The following is a 25,778-nucleotide window of genomic DNA, read 5'->3' as shown; positions in this document are numbered from 1 at the left end:
AAAGGGTTTGATTAGGGGGATCCGCGGTAGCGGTCCGCCTAATCAAACCCTAAACCCTTTCCCGTCTCGTTTTAGGATACCCTGTCCCCCAAAAAAGGGTTCACTCGGCCCCTCTAGGGTGTCTTTTTGTCTTGCCGCCTTCGATTGAGAAGTAAGGGAAAGGGTTTAGGGTTTGATTAGGGGGATCTGCGGTAGCGGTCCGCCTAATCAAACCCTAAACCCTTTCCCGTCCCGTTTTAGGATACCCGACTACCCAAAAAAGGGTTCACTCGGCCCCTCTAGGGTGTCTTTTTGTCTTGCCGCCTTCGAATGAGAAGCAAGGGAAAGGGTTTAGGGTTTGATTAGGGGGATCCGCTGTAGCGGTCCGCCTACTCTAACCCTAAACTCTTTCCCGTCCCATTTTAGGATACCCGGCCCCCCAAAAAAGGTACACTCGGCCCCTCTAGGGTGTCTTTTTGTGTTGCCGCCTTCAAATGAGAAGCAAGGGAAAGGGTTTAGGGTTTTATTAGGGGGATCCGCAGTAGCGGTCCGCCTAATCAAACCCTAAACACTTTCCCGTCTCGTTTTAGGATACCCGACCCCCCAAAAAAGGGTTCACTCGGTCCCTCTAGGGTGTCTTTTTGTCTTGCCGCCTTCAAATGAGAAGCAAGGGAAAGGATTTAGGGTTTGATTGGGGGGATCCGAGGTAGCGGTCCGCCTAATCAAACCCTAAACCATTTCCCGTCCCGTTTTAGGATACTCGGCCCCCCAAAAAAGGGTTCACTCGGCCCCTCTAGGGTGTCTTTTTGTCTTGCCGCCTTCGAAAGAGAAGCAAGGGAAAGGGTTTAGGGTTTGAATAGGAGGATCCGCGGTAGCGGTCCGCCTAAGCAAACCCTAAACCCTTTCCCGTCCCGTTTTAGGATACCCGGCCCCCCAAAAAAGGGTTCACTCGGCCCCTCTAGGGTGTCTTTTTTTCTTGCCGCCTTCAAATGAGAAGCAAGGGAAAGGGTTTAAGGTTTTATTAGGGGGATCCGCGGTAGCGGTCGGCCTAATCAAACCGTAAACCCTTTCCCGTCTCGTTTTAGGATACCCGGCCCCCCAAAAAAGGGTTCACTCGGCCCATCTAGGGTGTCTTTTTGTCTTGTCTCTTTCAAATGAGAAGTAAGGGAAAGGGTTAAGGGTTTGATTAGGGTGATCCGTGGTAGCGGTCCGCCTAATCAAACCCTAACCCCTTTATCGTCCCGTTTTAGGATACCTGACCCCTCCAAAAAGGGTTCACTCGGCCCCTCTAGGGAGTCTTTTTGTCTTGCCGCCTTCGAATGAGAAGCAAGGGAAAGGGTTTAGGGTTTGATTAGGGGGATCCGCTGTAGCGGTCCGCCTACTCTAACCCTAAACTCTTTCCCGTCCCATTTTAATATACCCGGCCCCCAAAAAAAGGTACACTCGGCCCCTCTAGGGTGTCTTTTTGTGTTGCCGCCTTCAAATGAGAAGCAAGGGAAAGGGTTTAGGGTTTTATTAGGGGGATCCGCAGTAGCGGTCTGCCTAATCAAACCCTAAACACTTTCCCGTCTCGTTTTAGGATACCCGACCCCCCAAATAAGGGTTCACTCGGTCCCTCTAGGGTGTCTTTTTGTCTTGCCGCCTTCAAATGAGAAGCAAGGGAAAGGATTTAGGGTTTGATTAGGGGGATCCGAGGTAGCGGTCCGTCTAATCAAACCCTAAACCATTTCCCGTCCCGTTTTAGGATACTCGGCCCCCCAAAAAAGGGTTCACTCGGCCCCTCTAGGGTGTCTTTTTGTCTTGCCGCCTTCGAAAGAGAAGCAAGGGAAAGGGTTTAGGGTTTGAATAGGAGGATCCGCGGTAGCGGTCCGCCTAAGCAAACCCTAAACCCTTTCCCGTCCCGTTTTAGGATACCCGGCCCCCCAAAAAAGGGTTCACTCGGCCCCTCTAGGGTGTCTTTTTTTCTTGCCGCCTTCAAATGAGAAGCAAGGGAAAGGGTTTAAGGTTTTATTAGGGGGATCCGCGGTAGTGGTCGGCCTAATCAAACCGTAAACCCTTTCCCGTCTCGTTTTAGGATACCCGGCCCCCCAAAAAAGGGTTCACTCGGCCCATCTAGGGTGTCTTTTTGTCTTGTCTCTTTCAAATGAGAAGTAAGGGAAAGGGTTAAGGGTTTGATTAGGGTGATCCGTGTTAGCGGTCCGCCTAATCAAACCCTAACCCCTTTATCGTCCCGTTTTAGGATACCTGACCCCTCCAAAAAGGGTTCACTCGGCCCCTCTAGGGTGTCTTTTTGTCTTGCCGCCTTTGAATGAGAAGCAAGGGAAAGGGTTTAGGGTTTGATTAGGGGGATCCGCGGTAGCGGTCCGCCTAATCAAACCCTAAACCCTTTCCCGTCTCGTTTTAGGATACCCGGCCCCCCAAAAAATGGTTCATTCGGCTCCTATAGGGTGTCTTTTTGTCTTGCCGCCTTCAAATGAGATGCAAGGGAAAGGGTTTAGGATTTTATTAGGGGGATCCGCGGTAGCGGTCCGCCTAATCAAACACTAAACCCTTTCCCGTCTCGTTTTAGGATACCCGGCCCCCCAAAAAAGGGTTCACTCGACCCCTTTAGGGTGTCTTTTTGTCTTGCCACCTTCAAATGAGAAGCAAAGGAAAGGGTTTAGGGTTTGATTAGGGGGATCCGCGGTAGCGGTCCGCCTAATCAAACCCTAAACCTTTTCCCGTCTTGTTTTAGGATACCCGGCCCCCCAAAAAAGGGTTCACTCGGCCCCTCTAGGGTGTGTTTTTGTCTTGCCGCCTTCGAATGAGAAGCAAGGGAAAGGGTTTAGGGTTTGATTAGGGGGATTCGGGGTAGCGGTCCGCCTAATCAAACCCTAAACCCTTTCCCGTCCCGTTTTAGGATACCCGGCGCCCAAAAAAAGGGTTCACTCGGCCCCTCTAGGGTGTCTTTTTGTCTTGCGGCCTTTGAATGGGAAGCTAGGGAAAGGGTTTAGGGTTTGAATAGGGGGATCCGTGGTAGCGGTCCGCCTCCTCAAACCCTAAACCCTTTCGCATCCCGTTTTAAAATACCCGGCCCCCCAAAAAAGGTTCACTCGGCCCCTCTAGGGTGTCTTTTTGTGTTGCCGCCTTCAAATAAGAAGCAAGGGAAAGGGTTTAGGGTTTTATCAGGGGGATCCGCGGTAGCGGTCCGCCTAATCAAACCTTAAACCCTTTCCCGTCTCGTTTTAGGATACCCGGCCCCCCAAAAAAGGGATCACTTGGCCCCTCTAAGGTGTCTTTTTGTCTTGTCTCCTTCAAACGAGAAGCAAGGGAAAGGGTTAAGGGTTTGATTAGGGGGATCCGTGGTAGCGGTCCGCCTAATCAAACCCTAAACCCTTTCCCGTCCCGTTTTAGGATACCCGGCCCCCCAAAAAAGGGTTCACTCGGCCCCTCTAGGGTGTCTTTTTGTCTTGCCGCCTTCGAAAGAGAAGCAAGGGAAAGGGTTTAGGGTTTGATGAAGGGGATCCGCGGTAGCGGTCCGCCTTATCAAACCCTAAACCCTTTATCGTCCCGTTTTAGGATACCCGACCCCCCTAAAAAGGGTTCACTCGTCCCCTCTAGGGTGTCTTTTTGTCTTGCCGCCTTTGAATGAGAAGCAAGGGAAAGGGTTTAGGGTTTGAATAGGGGGATCCGTGGTAGCGGTCCGCCTCCTTAAACCCTAAACCCTTTCGCGTCCCGTTTTAAGATACCCGGCCCCCCAAAAAAGGTTCACTCGGCCCCTCTAGGGTGTCTTCTTGTGTTGCCGCCTTCAAATAAGAAGCAAGGGAAAGGGTTTAGGGTTTTATTAGGGGGATCCGCGGTAGCGGTCCGCCTAATCAAACCTTAAACCCTTTCCCGTCTCGTTTTAGGATACCCGGCCCCCCAAAAAAGGGATCACTTGGCCCCTCTAAGGTGTCTTTTTGTCTTGTCTCCTTCAAACGAGAAGCAAGGGAAAGGGTTAAGGGTTTGACTAGGGGGATCCGTGGTAGCGGTCCGCCTAATCAAACCCTAAACCCTTTCCCGTCCCGTTTTAGGATACCCGGCCCCCCAAAAAAGGGTTCACTCGGCCCCTCTAATGTGTCTTTTTGTCTTGCCGCCTTCAAATGAGAAGCAAGGGAAAGGGTTTGATTAGGGGGATCCGCGGTAGCGGTCCGCCTAATCAAACCCTAAACCCTTTCCCGTCTCGTTTTAGGATACCCTGTCCCCCAAAAAAGGGTTCACTCGGCCCCTCTAGGGTGTCTTTTTGTCTTGCCGCCTTCGATTGAGAAGTAAGGGAAAGGGTTTAGGGTTTGATTAGGGGGATCTGCGGTAGCGGTCCGCCTAATCAAACCCTAAACCCTTTCCCGTCTTGTTTTAGGATACCCTGTCCCCCAAAAAAGGGTTCACTCGGCCCCTCTAGGGTGTCTTTTTGTCGTGCCGCCTTCGATTGAGAAGTAAGGGAAAGGGTTTAGGGTTTGATTAGGGGGATCTGCGGTAGCGGTCCGCCTAATCAAACCCTAAACCCTTTCCCGTCCCGTTTTAGGATACCCGACTACCCAAAAAAGGGTTCACTCGGCCCCTCTAGAGAGTCTTTTTGTCTTGCCGCCTTCGAATGAGAAGCAAGGGAAAGGGTTTAGGGTTTGATTAGGGGGATCCGCTGTAGCGGTCCGCCTACTCTAACCCTAAACTCTTTCCCGTCCCATTTTAATATACCCGGCCCCCCAAAAAAGGTACACTCGGCCCCTCTAGGGTGTCTTTTTGTGTTGCCGCCTTCAAATGAGAAGCAAGGGAAAGGGTTTAGGGTTTTATTAGGGGGATCCGCAGTAGCGGTCCGCCTAATCAAACCCTAAACACTTTCCCGTCTCGTTTTAGGATACCCGACCCCCCAAAAAAAGGGTTCACTCGGTCCCTCTAGGGTGTCTTTTTGTCTTGCCGCCTTCAAATGAGAAGCAAGGGAAAGGGTTTAGGGTTTGATTAGGGGGATCCGAGGTAGCGGTCCGCCTAATCCAACCCTAAACCATTTCCCGTCCCGTTTTAGGATACTCGGCCCCCCAAAAAAGGGTTCACTCGGCCCCTCTAGGGTGTCTTTTTGTCTTGCCGCCTTCGAAAGAGAAGCAAGGGAAAGGGTTTAGGGTTTGAATAGGAGGATCCGCGGTAGCGGTCCGCCTAAGCAAACCCTAAACCCTTTCCCGTCCCGTTTTAGGATACCCGGCCCCCCAAAAAAGGGTTCACTCGGCCCCTCTAGGGTGTCTTTTTTTCTTGCCGCCTTCAAATGAGAAGCAAGGGAAAGGGTTTAAGGTTTTATTAGGGGGATCCGCGGTAGCGGTCGGCCTAATCAAACCGTAAACCCTTTCCCGTCTCGTTTTAGGATACCCGGCCCCCCAAAAAAGGGTTCACTCGGCCCATCTAGGGTGTCTTTTTGTCTTGTCTCTTTCAAATGAGAAGTAAGGGAAAGGGTTAAGGGTTTGATTAGGGTGATCCGTGGTAGCGGTCCGCCTAATCAAACCCTAACCCCTTTATCGTCCCGTTTCAGGATACCTGACCCCTCCAAAAAGGGTTCACTCGGCCCCTCTAGGGTGTCTTTTTGTCTTGCCGCCTTTGAATGAGAAGCAAGGGAAAGGGTTTAGGGTTTTATTAGGGGGATCCGCGGTAGCGGTCCGCCTAATCAAACCCTAAACCCTTTCCCGTCTCGTTTTAGGATACCCGGCCCCCCAAAAAATGGTTCATTCGGCTCCTCTAGGGTGTCTTTTTGTCTTGCCGCCTTCAAATGAGATGCAAGGGAAAGGGTTTAGGATTTTATTGGGGGGATCCGCGGTAGCGGTCCGCCTAATCAAACACTAAACCCTTTCCCGTCTCGTTTTAGGATACCCGGCCCCCAAAAAAAGGGTTCACTCGACCCCTTTAGGGTGTCTTTTTGTCTTGCCACCTTCAAATGAGAAGCAAAGGAAAGGGTTTAGGGTTTGATTAGGGGGATCCGCGGTAGCGGTCCGCCTAATCAAACCCTAAACCTTTTCCCGTCTTGTTTTAGGATACCCGGCCCCCCAAAAAAGGGTTCACTCGGCCCCTCTAGGGTGTGTTTTTGTCTTGCCGCCTTCGAATGAGAAGCAAGGGAAAGGGTTTAGGGTTTGATTAGGGGGATTCGGGGTAGCGGTCCGCCTAATCAGACCCTAAACCCTTTCCCGTCCCGTTTTAGGATACCCGGCCCCCCAAAAAAGGGTTCACTCGGCCCCTCTAGGGTGTCTTTTTGTCTTGCGGCCTTTGAATGAGAAGCTAGGGAAAGGGTTTAGGGTTTGAATAGGGGGATCCGTGGTAGCGGTCCGCCTCCTCAAACCCTAAACCCTTTCGCATCCCGTTTTAAGATACCCGGCCCCCCAAAAAAGGTACACTCGGCCCCTCTAGGGTGTCTTTTTGTGTTGCCGCCTTCAAATAAGAAGCAAGGGAAAGGGTTTAGGGTTTTATTAGGGGGATCCGCGGTAGCGGTCCGCCTAATCAAACCTTAAACCCTTTCCCGTCTCGTTTTAGGATACCCGGCCCCCCAAAAAATGGATCACTTGGCCCGTCTAAGGTGTCTTTTTGTCTTGTCTCCTTCAAACGAGAAGCAAGGGAAAGGGTTAAGGGTTTGATTAGGGGGATCCGTGGTAGCGGTCCGCCTAATCAAACCCTAAACCCTTTCCCCGTCCCGTTTTAGGATACCCGGCCCCCCAAAAAGGGTTCACTCGGCCCCTCTAAGGTGTCTTTTTGTCTTGCCGCCTTCAAATGAGAAGCGAGGAAAGGGTTTGATTAGGGGATCCGCGGTAGCGGTCCGCCTAATCAAACCCTAAACCCTTTCCCGTCTCGTTTTAGGATACCCTGTCCCCCAAAAAAGGGTTCACTCGGCCCCTCTAGGGTGTCTTTTTGTCTTGCCGCCTTCGATTGAGAAGTAAGGGAAAGGGTTTAGGGTTTGATTAGGGGGATCTGCGGTAGCGGTCCGCCTAATCAAACCCTAAACCCTTTCCCGTCCCGTTTTAGGATACCCGACTACCCAAAAAAGGGTTCACTCGGCCCCTCTAGGGTGTCTTTTTGTCTTGCCGCCTTCGAAAGAGAAGCAAGGGAAAGGGTTTAGGGTTTGATGAGGGGGATCCGCGGTAGCGGTCCACCTTATCAAACCCTAAACCCTTTATCGTCCCGTTTTAGGATACCCGACCCCCCTAAAAAGGGTTCACTCGTCCCCTCTAGGGTGTCTTTTTGTCTTGCCGCCTTTGAATGAGAAGCAAGGGAAAGGGTTTAGGGTTTGATTAGGGGGATCCGCGGTAGCGGTCCGCCTAATCAAACCCTAAACCCTTTCCCGTCTCGTTTTAGGATACCCGGCCCCCCAAAAAAGGGTTCACTCGGCCCCTCTAAGGTGTCTTTTTGTCTTGCCGCCTTCAAATGAGAAGCAAGGGAAAGGGTTTGATTAGGGGGATCCGCGGTAGCGGTCCGCCTAATCAAACCCTAAACCCTTTCCCGTCTCGTTTTAGGATACCCTGTCCCCCAAAAAAGGGTTCACTCGGCCCCTCTAGGGTGTCTTTTTGTCTTGCCGCCTTCGATTGAGGAGTAAGGGAAAGGGTTTAGGGTTTGATTAGGGGGATCTGCGGTAGCGGTCCGCCTAATCAAACCCTAAACCCTTTCCCGTCCCGTTTTAGGATACTCGACTACCCAAAAAAGGGTTCACTCGGCCCCTCTAGGGTGTCTTTTTGTCTTGCCGCCTTCGAATGAGAAGCAAGGGAAAGGGTTAAGGGTTTGATTAGGGGGATCCGCTATAGCCGTCCGCCTACTCTAACCCTAAACTCTTTCCCGTCCCATTTTAGGATACCCGGCCCCCCAAAAAAGGTACACTCGGCCTCTCTAGGGTGTCTTTTTGTGTTGCCGCCTTCAAATGAGAAGCAAGGGAAAGGGTTTAGGGTTTTATTAGGGGGATCCGCAGTAGCGGTCCGCCTAATCAAAACCTAAACACTTTCCCGTCTCGTTTTAGGATACCCGACCCCCCAAAAAAGGGTTCACTCGGTCCCTCTAGGGTGTCTTTTTGTCTTGCCGCCTTCAAATGAGAAGCAAGGGAAAGGGTTTAGGGTTTGATTAGGGGGATCCGAGGTAGCGGTCCGCCTAATCAAACCCTAAACCATTTCCCGTCACGTTTTAGGATACTCGGCCCCCCAAAAAAGGGTTCACTCGGCCCCTCTAGGGTGTCTTTTTGTCTTGCCGCCTTCGAAAGAGAAGCAAGGGAAAGGGTTTAGGGTTTGAATAGGAGGATCCGCGGTAGCGGTCCGCCTAAGCAAACCCTAAACCCTTTCCCGTCCCGTTTTAGGATACCCGGCCCCCCAAAAAAGGGTTCACTCGGCCCCTCTAGGGTGTCTTTTTGTCTTGCCGCCATCAAATGAGAAGCAAGGGAAAGGGTTGAAGGTTTTATTAGGGGGATCCGCGCTAGCGTTCGGCCTAATCAAACCGTAAACCCTTTCCCGTCTCGTTTTAGGATACCCGGCCCCCCAAAAAAGGGTTCACTCGGCCCATCTAGGGTGTCTTTTTGTCTTGTCTCTTTCAAATGAGAAGTAAGGGAAAGGGTTAAGGGTTTGATTAGGGTGATCCGTGGTAGCGGTCCGCCTAATCAAACCCTAACCCCTTTATCGTCCCGTTTTAGGATACCTGACCCCTCCAAAAAGGGTTCACTCGGCCCCTCTAGGGTGTCTTTTTGTCTTGCCGCCTTTGAATGAGAAGCAAGGGAAAGGGTTTAGGGTTTGATTAGGGGGATCCGCGGTAGCGGTCCACCTAATCAAACCCTAAACCCTTTCCCGTCTCGTTTTAGGATACCCGGCCCCCCAAAAAATGGTTCATTCGGCTCCTCTAGGGTGTCTTTTTGTCTTGCCGCCTTCGAATGAGAAGCAAAGGAAAGGGTTTTGGGTTTGATTAGGGGGATCCGCGGTAGCGGTCTGCCTAATCAAACCCTAAACCCTTTCCCGTCCCGTTTTAGGATACCCGGCCCCCCAAAAAAGGGTTTACTCGGCCCCTCTAGGGTGTCTTTTTGTCTTGCCGCCTTTAAATGAGATGCAAGGGAAAGGGTTTAGGATTTTATTAGGGGGATCCACGGTAGCGGCCCGCCTAATCAAACCCTAAACCCTTTCCTGTCTCGTTTTAGGATAATCGGCCCCCCAAAAAAGGGTTCACTCGGCCCCTCTAGGGTGTCTTTTTGTCTTGCCGCCTTCAAATGAGAAGCAAAGGAGAGGGTTTAGGGTTTGATTAGGGGGACACGGTAGCGGTCCGCCTAATCAAATCCTAAACCTTTTCCCATACCGTTTTAGGATACCCGGCCCCCCAAAAAGGGTTCACTCGGCCCCTCTAGGGTGTCTTTTTGTCTTGCCGCCTTTGAATGAGAAGCAAGGGAAAGGGTTTAGGGTTTTATTAGGGGGATCCGCGGTAGCGGTCCGGTTAATCAAACCCTAAACCCTTTCCCGTCCCGTTTTAGGATACCCGGCCCCCCAAAAAAGGGTTCACTCGGCCCCTCTAGGGTGTCTTTTTGTCTTGCCGCCTTTGAATGAGAAGCAAGGGAAAGGGTTTAGGGTTTGATTAGGGGGATATGCGGTAGCGTTCCGCCTAATCAAACCCTAAACCTTTTCCCGTCTCGTTTTAGGATACCCGGCCCCCCAAAAAAGGGTTCACTCGGCTCCTCTAGGGTGTCTTTTTATCTTGCCGCCTTCGAATGAGAAGCAAAGGAAAGGGTTTAGGGTTTGATTAGGGGGATCCGTGGTAGCGGTCCGCCTAATCAAACCCTAAACCCTTTCCCGTCCCGTTTTAGGATACCCGACCTCCCAAAAAAGGGTTTACTCGGCCCCTCTAGGGTGTCTTTTTGTCTTGCCGCCTTCAAATGAGATGCAAGGGAAAGGGTTTAGTATTTTATTGGGGGGATCCGCGGTAGCGGTCCGCCTAATCAAACACTAAACCCTTTCCCGTCTCGTTTTAGGATACCCGGCCCCCCAAAAAAGGGTTCACTCGGCCCCTCTAGGGTGTCTTTTTGTCTTGCCGCCTTTGAATGAGAAGCAAGGGAAAGGGTTTAGGGTTTTATTAGGGGGATCCGCGGTAGCGGTCCGGTTAATCAAACCCTAAACCCTTTCCCGTCCCGTTTTAGGATACCCGGCCCCCCAAAAAAGGGTTCACTCGGCCCCTCTAGGGTGTCTTTTTGTCTTGCCGCCTTTGAATGAGAAGCAAGGGAAAGGGTTTAGGGTTTGATTAGGGGATATGCGGTAGCGGTCTGCCTAATCAAACCCTAAACCTTTTCCCGTCTCGTTTTAGGATACCCGGCCCCCCAAAAAAGGGTTCACTCGGCTCCTCTAGGGTGTCTTTTTGTCTTGCCGCCTTCGAATGAGAAGCAAAGGAAAGGGTTTAGGGTTTGATTAGGGGGATCCGTGGTAGCGGTCCGCCTAATCAAACCCTAAACCCTTTCCCGTCCCGTTTTAGGATACCCGACCTCCCAAAAAAGGGTTTACTCGGCCCCTCTAGGGTGTCTTTTTGTCTTGCCGCCTTCAAATGAGATGCAAGGGAAAGGGTTTAGGATTTTATTGGGGGGATCCGCGGTAGCGGTCCGCCTAATCAAACCCTAAACCCTTTCCCGTCTCGTTTTAGGATACCCGGCCCCCCAAAAAAGGGTTCACTCGGCCCCTCTAGGGTGTCTTTTTGTCTTGCCGCCTTCAAATGAGAAGCAAGGGAAAGGGTTTGATTAGGGGGATCCGCGGTAGCGGTCCGCCTAATCAAACCCTAAACCCTTTCCCGTCTCGTTTTAGGATACCCGTCCCCCAAAAAAGGGTTCACTCGGCCCCTCTAGGGTGTCTTTTTGTCTTGCCGCCTTCGATTGAGAAGTAAGGGAAAGGGTTTAGGGTTTGATTAGGGGGATCTGCGGTAGCGGTCCGCCTAATCAAACCCTAAACCCTTTCCCGTCCCGTTTTAGGATACCCGACTACCCAAAAAAGGGTTCACTCGGCCCCTCTAGGGTGTCTTTTTGTCTTGCCGCCTTCGAAAGAGAAGCAAGGGAAAGGGTTTAGGGTTTGATGAGGGGGATCCGCGGTAGCGGTCCACCTTATCAAACCCTAAACCCTTTATCGTCCCGTTTTAGGATACCCGACCCCCCTAAAAAGGGTTCACTCGTCCCCTCTAGGGTGTCTTTTTGTCTTGCCGCCTTTGAATGAGAAGCAAGGGAAAGGGTTTAGGGTTTGATTAGGGGGATCCGCGGTAGCGGTCCGCCTAATCAAACCCTAAACCCTTTCCCGTCTCGTTTTAGGATACCCGGCCCCCCAAAAAGGGTTCACTCGGCCCCTCTAAGGTGTCTTTTTGTCTTGCCGCCTTCAAATGAGAAGCAAGGGAAAGGGTTTGATTAGGGGGATCCGCGGTAGCGGTCCGCCTAATCAAACCCTAAACCCTTTCCCGTCTCGTTTTAGGATACCCTGTCCCCCAAAAAAGGGTTCACTCGGCCCCTCTAGGGTGTCTTTTTGTCTTGCCGCCTTCGATTGAGAAGTAAGGGAAAGGGTTTAGGGTTTGATTAGGGGGATCTGCGGTAGCGGTCCGCCTAATCAAACCCTAAACCCTTTGCCGTCCCGTTTTAGGATACTCGACTACCCAAAAAAGGGTTCACTCGGCCCCTCTAGGGTGTCTTTTTGTCTTGCCGCCTTCGAATGAGAAGCAAGGGAAAGGGTTTAGGGTTTGATTAGGGGGATCCGCTGTAGCCGTCTGCCTACTCTAACCCTAAACTCTTTCCCGTCCCATTTTAGGATACCCGGCCCCCCAAAAAAGGTACACTCGGCCCCTCTAGGGTGTCTTTTTGTGTTGCCGCCTTCAAATGAGAAGCAAGGGAAAGGGTTTAGGGTTTTATTAGGGGATCCGCAGATGGCGGTCCGCCTAATCAAAACCTAAACACTTTCCCGTCTCGTTTTAGGATACCCGACCCCCCAAAAAAGGGTTCACTCGGTCCCTCTAGGGTGTCTTTTTGTCTTGCCGCCTTCAAATGAGAAGCAAGGGAAAGGGTTTAGGGTTTGATTAGGGGATCCGCGGTAGCGGTCCGCCTAATCAAACCCTAAACCATTTCCCGTCACGTTTTAGGATACCCGGCCCCCCAAAAAGGGTTCACTCGGCCCCTCTAGGGTGTCTTTTTGTCTTGCCGCCTTCGAAAGAGAAGCAAGGGAAAGGGTTTAGGGTTTGAATAGGAGGATCCGCGGTAGCGGTCCGCCTAAGCAAACCCTAAACCCTTTCCCGTCCCGTTTTAGGATACCCGGCCCCCCAAAAAAGGGTTCACTCGGCCCCTCTAGGGTGTCTTTTTGTCTTGCCGCCTTCAAATGAGAAGCAAGGGAAAGGGTTGAAGGTTTTATTAGGGGGATCCGCGCTAGCGTTCGGCCTAATCAAACCGTAAACCCTTTCCCGTCTCGTTTTAGGATACCCGGCCCCCCAAAAAAGGGTTCACTCGGCCCATCTAGGGTGTCTTTTTGTCTTGTCTCTTTCAAATGAGAAGTAAGGGAAAGGGTTAAGGGTTTGATTAGGGTGATCCGTGGTAGCGGTCCGCCTAATCAAACCCTAACCCCTTTATCGTCCCGTTTTAGGATACCCGACCCCTCCAAAAAGGGTTCACTCGGCCCCTCTAGGGTGTCTTTTTGTCTTGCCGCCTTTGAATGAGAAGCAAGGGAAAGGGTTTAGGGTTTGATTAGGGGGATCCGCGGTAGCGGTCCGCCTAATCAAACCCTAAACCCTTTCCCGTCTCGTTTTAGGATACCCGGCCCCCCAAAAAATGGTTCATTCGGCTCCTCTAGGGTGTCTTTTTGTCTTGCCGCCTTCGAATGAGAAGCAAAGGAAAGGGTTTTGGGTTTGATTAGGGGGATCCGCGGTAGCGGTCTGCCTAATCAAACCCTAAACCCTTTCCCGTCCCGTTTTAGGATACCCGGCCCCCCAAAAAAGGGTTTACTCGGCCCCTCTAGGGTGTCTTTTTGTCTTGCCGCCTTTAAATGAGATGCAAGGGAAAGGGTTTAGGATTTTATTAGGGGGATCCACGGTAGCGGCCCGCCTAATCAAACCCTAAACCCTTTCCTGTCTCGTTTTAGGATAATCGGCCCCCCAAAAAAGGGTTCACTCGGCCCCTCTAGGGTGTCTTTTTGTCTTGCCGCCTTCAAATGAGAAGCAAAGGAGAGGGTTTAGGGTTTGATTAGGGGGACACGGTAGCGGTCCGCCTAATCAAATCCTAAACCTTTTCCCATACCGTTTTAGGATACCCGGCCCCCCAAAAAAGGGTTCACTCGGCCCCTCTAGGGTGTCTTTTTGTCTTGCCGCCTTTGAATGAGAAGCAAGGGAAAGGGTTTAGGGTTTTATTAGGGGGATCCGCGGTAGCGGTCCGGTTAATCAAACCCTAAACCCTTTCCCGTCCCGTTTTAGGATACCCGGCCCCCCAAAAAAGGGTTCACTCGGCCCCTCTAGGGTGTCTTTTTGTCTTGCCGCCTTTGAATGAGAAGCAAGGGAAAGGGTTTAGGGTTTGATTAGGGGGATATGCGGTAGCGTTCCGCCTAATCAAACCCTAAACCTTTTCCCGTCTCGTTTTAGGATACCCGGCCCCCCAAAAAAGGGTTCACTCGGCTCCTCTAGGGTGTCTTTTTGTCTTGCCGCCTTCGAATGAGAAGCAAAGGAAAGGGTTTAGGGTTTGATTAGGGGGATCCGTGGTAGCGGTCCGCCTAATCAAACCCTAAACCCTTTCCCGTCCCGTTTTAGGATACCCGACCTCCCAAAAAAGGGTTTACTCGGCCCCTCTAGGGTGTCTTTTTGTCTTGCCGCCTTCAAATGAGATGCAAGGGAAAGGGTTTAGGATTTTATTGGGGGGATCCGCGGTAGCGGTCCGCCTAATCAAACACTAAACCCTTTCCCGTCTCGTTTTAGGATACCTGGCCCCCCAAAAAAGGGTTCACTCGGCCCCTCTAGGGTGTCTTTTTGTCTTGCCACCTTCAAATGAGAAGCAAAGGAAAGGGTTTAAGGTTTTATTAGGGGGATCCGTGGTAGCGGTCCACCTAATCAAACCCTAAACCTTTTCCCGTCCCGTTTTAGGATACCCGGCCCCCCAAAAAAGGGTTCACTCGGCCCCTCTAGGGTGTCTTTTTGTCTTGCGGCCTTTGAATGAGAAGCTAGGGAAAGGGTTTAGGGTTTGAATAGGGGGATCCGTGGTAGCGATCCGCCTCCTCAAACCCTAAACCCTTTCGCGTCCCGTTTTAAGATACCCGGCCCCCAAAAAAAGGTTCACTCGGCCCCTCTAGGGTGTCTTTTTGTGTTGCCGCCTTCAAATAAGAAGCAAGGGAAAGGGTTTAGGGTTTTATTAGGGGGATCCGCGGTAGCGGTCCGCCTAATCAAACCCTAAACCCTTTCCCGTCTCGTTTTAGGATACCCGGCCCCCCAAAAAAGGGTTCACTCGGCCCCTCTAGGGTGTCTTTTTGTCTTGCCGCCTTCAAATGAGAAGCAAGGGAAAGGGTTTTGGGTTTGACTAGGGGGATCCGCGGTAGCGGTCCGCCTAATCAAACCCTAACCCCTTTATCGTCCCGTTTTAGGATACCCGACCCCTCCAAAAAGGGTTCACTCGGCCCCTCTAGGGTGTCTTTTTGTCTTGCCGCCTTTGAATGAGAAGCAAGGGAAAGGGTTTAGGGTTTGATTAGGGGGATCCGCGGTAGCGGTCCGCCTAATCAAACCCTAAACCCTTTCCCGTCTCGTTTTAGGATACCCGGCCCCCCAAAAAATGGTTCACTCGGCTCCTCTAGGGTGTCTTTTTGTCTTGCCGCCTTCGAATGAGAAGCAAAGGGAAAGGGTTTTGGGTTTGATTAGGGGGATCCACGGTAGCGGTCCGCCTAATTAAACCCTAACCCCTTTATCGTCCCGTTTTAGGATACCCGACCCCTCCAAAAAGGGTTCACTCGGCCCCTCTAGGGTGTCTTTTTGTCTTGCCGCCTTTGAATGAGAAGCAAGGGAAAGGGTTTAGGGTTTGATTAGGGGGATCGACGGTAGCGGTCCGCCTAATCAAACCCTAAACCCTTTCCCGTCTCGTTTTAGGATACCCGGCCCCCCAAAAAATGGTTCACTCGGCTCCTCTAGGGTGTCTTTTTGTCTTGCCGCCTTCGAATGAGAAGCAAAGGAAAGGGTTTAGGGTTTGATTAGGGGGATCCGCGGTAGCGGTCCGCCTAATCAAACCCTAAACCCTTTCCCGTCCCATTTTAGGATACCCGGCCCCCCAAAAAAGGGTTTACTCGGCCCCTCTAGGGTGTCTTTTTGTCTTGCCGCCTTCAAATGAGATGCAAGGGAAAGGGTTTAGGATTTTATTAGGGGGATCCACGGTAGCAGCTCGCCTAATCAAACCCTAAACCCTTTCCCGTCTCGTTTTAGGATACCCGGCCCCCCAAAAAAGGGTTCACTCGGCCCCTCTAGGGTGTGTTTTTGTCTTACCTCCTTCGAATGAGAAGCAAGGGAAAGGGTTTAGGGTTTGATTAGGGGGATTCGCGGTAGCGGTCCGTTTAATCAAACCCTAAACCCTTTCCCGTCCCGTTTTAGGATACCCGGCCCCCCAAAAAAGGGTTCACTCGGCCCCTCTAGGGTGTGTTTTTGTCTTGCCACCTTCAAATGAGAAGCAAAGGAAAGGGTTTAGGGTTTGATTAGGGGGATCCGTGGTAGCGGTCCGCCTCCTCAAACCCTAAACCCTTTTGCGTCCCGTTTTAAGATACCCGGCCCCCCAAAAAAGGTTCACTCGGCCCCTCTAGGGTGTCTTTTTGTCTTGCCGCCTTCAAATGAGATGCAAGGGAAAGGGTTTAGGATTTTATTAAGGGGATCCGCTATAGCGGTCCCTCTAATCAAACTCTAAACCCTTTCCCGTCCCGTTTTAGGATACCCGGCCACCCAATAAAGGGTTCACTCGGCCCCTCTATGGTGTCTTTTTGTCTTGCCGCCTTCGAATGAGAAGCATGGGAAAGGGTTTAGGGTTTGATTAGGGGGATCCGCGGTAGCGGTCCGCCTACTCAAACCCTAAACCCTTTCGCGTCCCGTTTTAAGATACCCGGCCCCCCAAAAAAGGTTCACTCGGCCCCTCTAGGGTGTCTTTTTGTGTTGCCGCCTTCAAATGAGAAGCAAGGGAAAGGGTTTTATTAGGGTGATCCGCGGTAGCGGTCCGCCTAATCAAACCCTAAACCCTTTCCCGTCTCGTTTTAGGATACCCGGCCACCCAAAAAAGGGTTCACTCGGCCCCTCTAGGGTGTCTTTTTGTCTTGCCGCCTTCAAATGAGAAGCAAGGGAAAGGGTTTTGGGTTTGACTAGGGGGATCCGCGGTAGCGGTCCGCCTAATCAAACCCTAACCCCTTTATCGTCCCGTTTTAGGATACCCGACCCCTCCAAAAAGGGTTCACTCGGCCCCTCTAGGGTGTCTTTTTGTCTTGCCGCCTTTGAATGAGAAGCAAGGGAAAGGGTTTAGGGTTTGATTAGGGGGATCCGCGGTAGCGGTCCGCCTAATCAAACCCTAAACCCTTTCCCGTCTCGTTTTAGGATACCCGGCCCCCCAAAAAATGGTTCACTCGGCTCCTCTAGGGTGTCTTTTTGTCTTGCCGCCTTCGAATGAGAAGCAAAGGAAAGGGTTTAGGGTTTGATTAGGGGGATCCGCGGTAGCGGTCCGCCTAATCAAACCCTAAACCCTTTCCCGTCCCATTTTAGGATACCCAGCCCCCCAAAAAAGGGTTCACTCGGCCCCTCTAGGGTGTCTTTTTGTCTTGCCGCCTTTGAATGAGAAGCAAGGGAAAGGGTTTAGGGTTTTATTAGGGGGATCCGCGGTAGCGGTCCGGTTAATCAAACCCTAAACCCTTTCCCGTCCCGTTTTAGGATACTCGACCCCCTAAAAAAGGGTTCACTCGGCTCCTCTAGGGTGTCTTTTTGTCTTGCCGCCTTCGAATGAGAAGCAAAGGAAAGGGTTTAGGGTTTGATTAGGGGGATCCGCGGTAGCGGTCCGCCTAATCAAACCCTAAACCCTTTCCCGTCCCATTTTAGGATACCCGGCCCCCCAAAAAAGGGTTCACTCGGCCCCTCTAGGGTGTCTTTTGTCTTGCCGCCTTTGAATGAGAAGCAAGGGAAAGGGTTTAGGGTTTTATTAGGGGGATCCGCGGTAGCGGTCCGGTTAATCAAACCCTAAACCCTTTCCCGTCTCGTTTTAGGATACCCGACCCCCCAAAAAATGGTTCACTCGGCTCCTCTAGGGTGTCTTTTTGTCTTGCCGCCTTCGAATGAGAAGCAAAGGAAAGGGTTTAGGGTTTGATTAGGGGGATCCGTGGTAGCGGTCCGCCTAATCAAACCCTAAACCCTTTCCCGTCCCATTTTAGGATACCCGGCCAACCAAAAAAGGGTTTACTCGGCCCCTCTAGGGTGTCTTTTTGTCTTGCCGCCTTCAAATGAGATGCAAGGGAAAGGGTTTAGGATTTTATTAGGGGGATTCGCGGTAGCGGCCCGCCTAATCAAACCCTAAACCCTTTCCCGTCTCGTTTTAGGATACCCGGCCCCCCAAAAAAGGGTTCACTCGGCCCCTCTAGGGTGTGTTTTTGTCTTGCCGCCTTCGAATGAGAAGCAAGGGAAAGGGTTTAGGGTTTGATTAGGGGGATTCGCGGTAGCGGTCCGCCTAATCAAACCCTAAACCCTTTCCCGTCCCGTTTTAGGATACCCGGCCCCCCAAAAAAGGGTTCACTCGGCCCCTCTAAGGTGTCTTTTTGTCTTGCGGCCTTTGAATGAGAAGCTAGGGAAAGGGTTTAGGGTTTGAATAGGGGGATCCGTGATAGCGGTCCGCCTAATCAAACCCTAAACCCTTTCCCGTTTCGTTTTAGGATACCCGACCCCCCAAAAAAGGGTTCACTCGGCCCCTCTAGGGTGTCTTTTTGTCTTGCCGCCTTCAAATGAGAAGCAAGGGAAAGGGTTTTGGGTTTGACTAGGGGGATCCGCGGTAGCGGTCCGCCTAATCAAACCCTAACCCCTTTATCGTCCCGTTTTAGGATACCCGACCCCTCCAAAAAGGGTCCACTCGGCCCCTCTAGGGTGTCTTTTTGTCTTGCCGCCTTTGAATGAGAAGCAAGGGAAAGCGTTTAGGGTTGGATTAGGGGGATCCGCGATAGCGGTCCGCCTAATCAAACCCTAAACCCTTTCCCGTCTCGTTTTAGGATACTCGGCCCCCCAAAAAATGGTTCACTCGGCTCCTCTAGGGTGTCTTTTTGTCTTGCCGCCTTCGAATGAGAAGCAAAGGAAAGGGTTTAGGGTTTGATTAGGGGGATCCGCGGTAGCGGTCCGCCTAATCAAACCCTAAACCCTTTCCCGTCCCATTTTAGGATACCCGGCCCCCCAAAAAAGGGTTCACTCGGCCCCTCTAGGGTGTCTTTTTGTCTTGCCGCCTTTGAATAAGAAGCAAGGGAAAGGGTTTAGGGTTTTATTAGGGGGATCCGCGGTAGCGGTCTGGTTAATCAAACCCTAAACCCTTTCCCGTCTGGTTTTAGGATACCCGACCCCCCAAAAAATGGTTCACTCGGCTCCTCTAGGGTGTCTTTTTGTCTTGCCGCCTTCGAATGAGAAGCAAAGGAAAGGGTTTAGGGTTTGATTAGGGGGATCCGCGGTAGCGGTCCGCCTAATCAAACCCTAAACCCTTTCCCGTCCCATTTTAGGATACCCGGCCAACCAAAAAAGGGTTTACTCGGCCCCTCTAGGGTGTCTTTTTGTCTTGCCGCCTTCAAATGAGATGCAAGGGAAAGGGTTTAGGATTTTATTAGGGGGATTCGCGGTAGCGGCCCGCCTAATCAAACCCTAAACCCTTTCCCGTCTCGTTTTAGGATACCCGGCCCCCCAAAAAAGGGTTCACTCGGCCCCTCTAGGGTGTGTTTTTGTCTTGCCGCCTTCAAATGAGAAGCAAGGGAAAGGGTTTAGGGTTTGATTAGGGGGATTCGCGGTAGCGGTCCGCCTAATCAAACCCTAAACCCTTTCCCGTCCCGTTTTAGGATACCCGGCCCCCCAAAAAAGGGTTCACTCGGCCCCTCTAAGGTGTCTTTTTGTCTTGCGGCCTTTGAATGAGAAGCTAGGGAAAGGGTTTAGGGTTTGAATAGGGGGATCCGTGATAGCGGTCCCCCTAATCAAACCCTAAACCCTTTCCCGTTTCGTTTTAGGATACCCGGCCCCCCAAAAAAGGGTTCACTCGGCCCCTCTAGGGTGTCTTTTTGTCTTGCCGCCTTCAAATGAGAAGCAAGGGAAAGGGTTTTGGGTTGGACTAGGGGGATCCGCGGTAGCGGTCCGCCTAATCAAACCCTAACCCCTTTATCGTCCCGTTTTAGGATACCCGACCCCTCCAAAAAGGGTCCACTCGGCCCCTCTAGGGTGTCTTTTTGTCTTGCCGCCATTGAATGAGAAGCAAGGGAAAGCGTTTAGGGTTTGATTAGGGGTATCCGCGATAGCGGTCCGCCTAATCAAACCCTAAACCCTTTCCCGTCTCGTTTTAGGATACCCGGCCCCCCAAAAAATGGTTCACTCGGCTCCTCTAGGGTGTCTTTTTGTCTTGCCGCCTTCGAATGAGAAGCAAAGGAAAGGGTTTAGGGTTTGATTAGGGGGATCCGCGGTAGCGGTCCGCCTAATCAAACCCTAAACCCTTTCCCGTCCCATTTTAGGATACCCGGCCAACCAAAAAAGGGTTTACTCGGCCCCTCTAGGGTGTCTTTTTGTCTTGCCGCCTTCAAATGAGATGCAAGGGAAAGGGTTTAGGATTTTATTAGGGGGATTCGCGGTAGCGGCCCGCCTAATCAAACCCTAAACCCTTTCCCGTCTCGTTTTAGGATACCCGGCCCCCCAAAAAAGGGTTTACTCGGCCCCTCTAGGGTGTGTTTTTGTCTTGCCGCCTTCGAATGAGAAGCAAGGGAAAGGGTTTAGGGTTTGATTAGGGGGATTCGCAGTAGCGGTCCGCCTAATCAAACCCTAAACCCTTTCCCGTCCCGTTTTAGGATACCCGGCCCCCCAAAAAAGGGTTCACTCGGCCCCTCTAAGGTGTCTTTTTGTCTTGCGGCCTTTGAATGAGAAGCTAGGGAAAGGGTTTAGGGTTTGAATAGGGGGATCCGTGATAGCGGTCCGCCTAATCAAACCCTAAACCCTTTCCCGTTTCGTTTTAGGATACCCGACCCCCCAAAAAAGGGTTCACTCGGCCCCTCTAGGGTGTCTTTTTGTCTTGCCGCCTTCAAATGAGAAGCAAGGGAAAGGGTTTTAGGTTTGACTAGGGGGATCCGCGGTAGCGGTCCGCCTAATCAAACCCTAACCCCTTTATCGTCCCGTTTTAGGATACCCGACCCCTCCAAAAAGGGTCCACTCGGCCCCTCTAGGGTGTCTTTTTGTCTTGTCGCCTTTGAATGAGAAGCGAGGAAGCGTTTAGGGTTTGATTAGGGGATCCGCGATAGCGGTCCGCCTAATCAAACCCTAAACCCTTTCCCGTCCCGTTTTAGGATACCCGGCCCCCAAAAAATGGTTCACTCGGCCCCTCTAGGGTGTCTTTTTGTCTTGCCGCCTTCGAATGAGAAGCAAAGGAAAGGGTTTAGGGTTTGATTAGGGGGATCCGCGGTAGCGGTCCGCCTAATCAAACCCTAAACCCTTTCCCGTCCCATTTTAGGATACCCGGCCCCCAAAAAAGGGTTCACTCGGCCCCTCTAGGGTGTCTTTTTGTCTTGCCGCCTTTGAATGAGAAGCAAGGGAAAGGGTTTAGGGTTTTATTAGGGGGATCCGCGGTAGCGGTCTGGTTAATCAAACCCTAAACCCTTTCCCGTCTCGTTTTAGGATACCCGACCCCCCAAAAAATGGTTCACTCGGCTCCTCTAGGGTGTCTTTTTGTCTTGCCGCCTTCGAATGAGAAGCAAAGGAAAGGGTTTAGGGTTTGATTAGGGGGATCCGCGGTAGCGGTCCGCCTAATCAAACCCTAAACCCTTTCCCGTCCCATTTTAGGATACCCGGCCAACCAAAAAAGGGTTTACTCGGCCCCTCTAGGGTGTCTTTTTGTCTTGCCGCCTTCAAATGAGATGCAAGGGAAAGGGTTTAGGATTTTATTAGGGGGATTCGCGGTAGCGGCCCGCCTAATCAAACCCTAAACCCTTTCCCGTCTCGTTTTAGGATACCCGGCCCCCCAAAAAAGGGTTCACTCGGCCCCTCTAGGGTGTGTTTTTGTCTTGCCGCCTTCAAATGAGAAGCAAGGGAAAGGGTTTAGGGTTTGATTAGGGGGATTCGCGGTAGCGGTCCGCCTAATCAAACCCTAAACCCTTTCCCGTTCCGTTTTAGGATACCCGGCCCCCCAAAAAAGGGTTCACTCGGCCCCTCTAAGGTGTCTTTTTGTCTTGCGGCCTTTGAATGAGAAGCTAGGGAAAGGGTTTGGGGTTTGAATAGGGGGATCCGTGATAGCGGTCCGCCTAATCAAACCCTAAACCCTTTCCCGTTTCGTTTTAGGATACCCGGCCCCCCAAAAAAGGGTTCACTCGGCCCCTCTAGGGTGTCTTTTTGTCTTGCCGCCTTCAAATGAGAAGTAAGGGAAAGGGTTTTGGGTTGGACTAGGGGGATCCGCGGTAGCGGTCCGCCTAATCAAACCCTAACCCCTTTATCGTCCCGTTTTAGGATACCCGACCCCTCCAAAAAGGGTCCACTCGGCCCCTCTAGGGTGTCTTTTTGTCTTGCCGCCTTTGAATGAGAAGCAAGGGAAAGCATTTAGGGTTTGATTAGGGGGATCCGCGATAGCGGTCCGCCTAATCAAACCCTAAACCCTTTCCCGTCTCGTTTTAGGATACCCGGCCCCCCAAAAAATGGTTCACTCGGCTCCTCTAGGGTGTCTTTTTGTCTTGCGGCCTTCGAATGAGAAGCAAAGGAAAGGGTTTAGGGTTTGATTAGGGGGATCCGCGGTTGCGGTCCGCCTAATCAAACCCTAAACCCTTTCCCGTCCCATTTTAGGATACCCGGCCCCCCAAAAAAGGGTTCACTCGGCCCCTCTAGGGTGTCTTTTTGTCTTGCCGCCTTTGAATGAGAAGCAAGGGAAAGGGTTTAGGGTTTTATTAGGGGGATCCGCGGTAGCGGTCCGGTTAATCAAACCCTAAACCCTTTCCCGTCCCGTTTTAGGATACTCGACCCCCTAAAAAGGGTTCACTCGGCTCCTCTAGGGTGTCTTTTTGTCTTGCCGCCTTCGAATGAGAAGCAAAGGAAAGGGTTTAGGGTTTGATTAGGGGGATCCGCGGTAGCGGTCCGCCTAATCAAACCCTAAACCCTTTCCCGTCCCGTTTTAGGATACCCGGCCCCCCAAAAAAGGGTTCACTCGGCCCCTCTAGGGTGTCTTTTTGTCTTGCCGCCTTCGAATGAGAAGCAAGGGAAAGGGTTTAGGGTTTGATTAGGGGGATTCGCGGTAGCGGTCCGCCTAATCAAACCCTAAACCCTTTCCCGTCCCGTTTTAGGATACCCCCCCCCCCCCAAAAAAAAGGGTTCACTCGGCCCCTCTAGGGTGTCTTTTTGTCTTGCGGCCTTTGAATGAGAAGCTAGGGAAAGGGTTTAGGGTTTGAATAGGGGGATCCGTGGTAGCGGTCCGCCTAATCAAACCCTAAACCCTTTCCCGTTTCGTTTTAGGATACCCGGCCCCCCAAAAAAGGGTTCACTCGGCCCCTCTAGGGTGTCTTTTTGTCTTGCCGCCTTCAAATGAGAGGCAAGGGAAAGGGTTTAGGGTTTGATTAAGGGGATCCGCTATAGCGGTCCCTCTAATCAAACTCTAAACCCTTTCCCGTCCCGTTTTAGGATACCCGGCCACCCAATAAAGGGTTCACTCGGCCCCTCTAGGGTGTCTTTTTGTCTTGCCGCCTTCAAATGATAAGCATGGGAAAGGGTTTAGGGTTTGATTAGGGGGATCCGCGGTAGCGGTCCGGTTAATCAAACCCTGAACCCTTTCCCGTCCCGTTTTAGGATACTCGACCCCCTAAAAAAGGGTTCACTCGGCTCCTCTAGGGTGTCTTTTTGTCTTGCCGCCTTCGAATGAGAAGCAAAGGAAAGGGTTTAGGGTTTGATTAGGGGGATCCGCGGTAGCGGTCCGCCTAATCAAACCCTAAACCCTTTTCCGTCCCATTTTAGGATATCCGGCCCCCCAAAAAAGGGTTCACTCGGCCCCTCTAGGGTGTCTTTTTGTCTTGCCGCCTTTGAATGAGAAGCAAGGGAAAGGGTTTAGGGTTTTATTAGGGGGATCCGCGGTAGCGGTCCGGTTAATCAAACCCTAAACCCTTTTTTGTCTCGTTTTAGGATACCCGACCCCCCAAAAAATGGTTCACTCGGCTCCTCTAGGGTGTCTTTTTGTCTTGCCGCCTTCGAATGAGAAGCAAAGGAAAGGGTTTAGGGTTTGATTAGGGGGATCCGAGGTAGCGGTCCGCCTAATCAAACCCTAAAACCTTTCCCGTCCCATTTTAGGATACCCGGCCAACCAAAAAAGGGTTTACTCGGCCCCTCTAGGGTGTCTTTTTGTCTTGCCGCCTTCAAATGAGATACAAGGGAAAGGGTTTAGGATTTTATTAGGGGGATCCGCGGTAGCGGCCAGCCTAATCAAACCCTAAACCCTTTCCCGTCTGTTTTTAGGATACCCGGCCCCCCAAAAAAGGGTTCACTCGGCCCCTCTAGGGTGTGTTTTTGTCTTGCCGCCTTCGAATGAGAAGCAAGGGAAAGGGTTTAGGGTTTGATTAGGGGGATTCGCGGTAGCGGTCCGCCTAATCAAACCCTAAACCCTTTCCCGTCCCGTTTTAGGATACCCGGCCCCCCAAAAAAGGGTTCACTCGGCCCCTCTAGGGTGTCTTTTTGTCTTGCGGCCTTTGAATGAGAAGCTAGGAAAAGGGTTTAGGGTTTGAATAGGGGGATCCGTGGTAGCGGTCCGCCTAATCAAACCCTAAACCCTTTCCCGTTTCGTTTTAGGATACCCGGCCCCCCAAAAAAGGGTTCACTCGGCCCCTCTAGAGTGTCTTTTTGTCTTGCCGCCTTCAAATGAGAGGCAAGGGAAAGGGTTTAGGGTTTGATTAAGGGGATCCGCTATAGCGGTCCCTCTAATCAAACTCTAAACCCTTTCCCGTCCCGTTTTAGAATACTCGGCCACCCAATAAAGGGTTCACTCGGCCCCTCTAGGGTGTCTTTTTGTCTTGCCGCCTTCAAATGAGAAGCATGGGAAAGGGTTTAGGGTTTGATTAGGGGGATCCGCGGTAGCGGTCCGCCTACTCAAACCCTAAACCCTTTCGCGTCCCGTTTTAAGATACCCGGCCCCCCAAAAAAGGTTCACTCGGCCCCTCTAGGGTGTCTTTTTGTGTTGCCGCCTTCAAATGAGAAGCAAGGGAAAGGGTTTAGGGTTTTATTAGGGGGATCCGCGGTAGCGGTCCGCCTAATCAAACCCTAAACCCTTTCCCGTCTCGTTTTAGGATACCCGGCCCCCCAAAAAAGGGTTCACTCGGCCCCTCTAAGGTGTCTTTTTGTCTTGCCGCCTTCAAATGAGAAGCAAGGGAAAGGGTTTTGGGTTTGACTAGGGGGATCCGCGGTAGCGGTCCGCCTAATCAAACCCTAACCCCTTTATCGTCCCGTTTTAGGATACCCGACCCTTCCAAAAAGGGTTCACTCGGCCCCTCTAGGGTGTCTTTTTATCTTGCCGCCTTTGAATGAGAAGCAAGGGAAAGGGTTTAGGGTTTGATTAGGGGGATCCGCGGTAGCGGTCCGCCTAATCAAACCCTAAACCCTTTCCCGTCTCGTTTTAGGATACCCGGCCCCCCAAAAAATGGTTCACTCGGCTCCTCTAGGGTGTCTTTTTGTCTTGCCGCCTTCGAATGAGAAGCAAAGGAAAGGGTTTAGGGTTTTATTAGGGGGATCCGCGGTAGCGGTCCGCCTAATCAAACCCTAAACCCTTTCCCGTCCCTTTTAGGATACCCGGCCCCCCAAAAAAGGGTTCACTCGGCCCCTCTAGGGTGTCTTTTTGTCTTGCCGCCTTTGAATGAGAAGCAAGGGAAAGGGTTTAGGGTTTTATTAGGGGGATCCGTGGTAGCGGTCCGGTTAATCAAACCCTAAACCCTTTCCCGTCCCGTTTTAGGATACTCGACCCCCTAAAAAAGGGTTCACTCGGCTCCTCTAGGGTGTCTTTTTGTCTTGCCGCCTTCGAATGAGAAGCAAAGGAAAGGGTTTAGGGTTTGATTAGGGGGATCCGCGGTAGCGGTCCGCCTAATCAAACCCTAAACCCTTTCCCGTCCCATTTTAGGATACCCGGCCCCCCAAAAAAGGGTTCACTCGGCCCCTCTAGGGTGTCTTTTTGTCTTGCCGCCTTTGAATGAGAAGCAAGGGAAAGGGTTTAGGGTTTTATTAGGGGGATCCGCGGTAGCGGTCCGGTTAATCAAACCCTAAACCCTTTCCCGTCTCGTTTTAGGATACCCGACCCCCCAAAAAATGGTTCACTCGGCTCCTCTAGGGTGTCTTTTTGTCTTGCCGCCTTCGAATGAGAAGCAAAGGAAAGGGTTTAGGGTTTGATTAGGGGGATCCGCGGTAGCGGTCCGCCTAATCAAACCCTAAACCCTTTCCCGTCCCATTTTAGGATACCCGGCCAACCAAAAAAGGGTTTACTCGGCCCCTCTAGGGTGTCTTTTTGTCTTGCCGCCTTCAAATGAGATGCAAGGGAAAGGGTTTAGGATTTTATTAGGGGGATCCGCGGTAGCGGCCCGCCTAATCAAACCCTAAACCCTTTCCCGTCTGTTTTTAGGATACCCGGCCCCCCAAAAAAGGGTTCACTC

Source organism: Silene latifolia, chromosome 11 (assembly GCF_048544455.1).
Source record: "Silene latifolia isolate original U9 population chromosome 11, ASM4854445v1, whole genome shotgun sequence".
In the NCBI taxonomy this organism is placed as follows: Eukaryota; Viridiplantae; Streptophyta; class Magnoliopsida; order Caryophyllales; family Caryophyllaceae; genus Silene; species Silene latifolia.
This window is presented reverse-complemented; position numbering follows the sequence as displayed.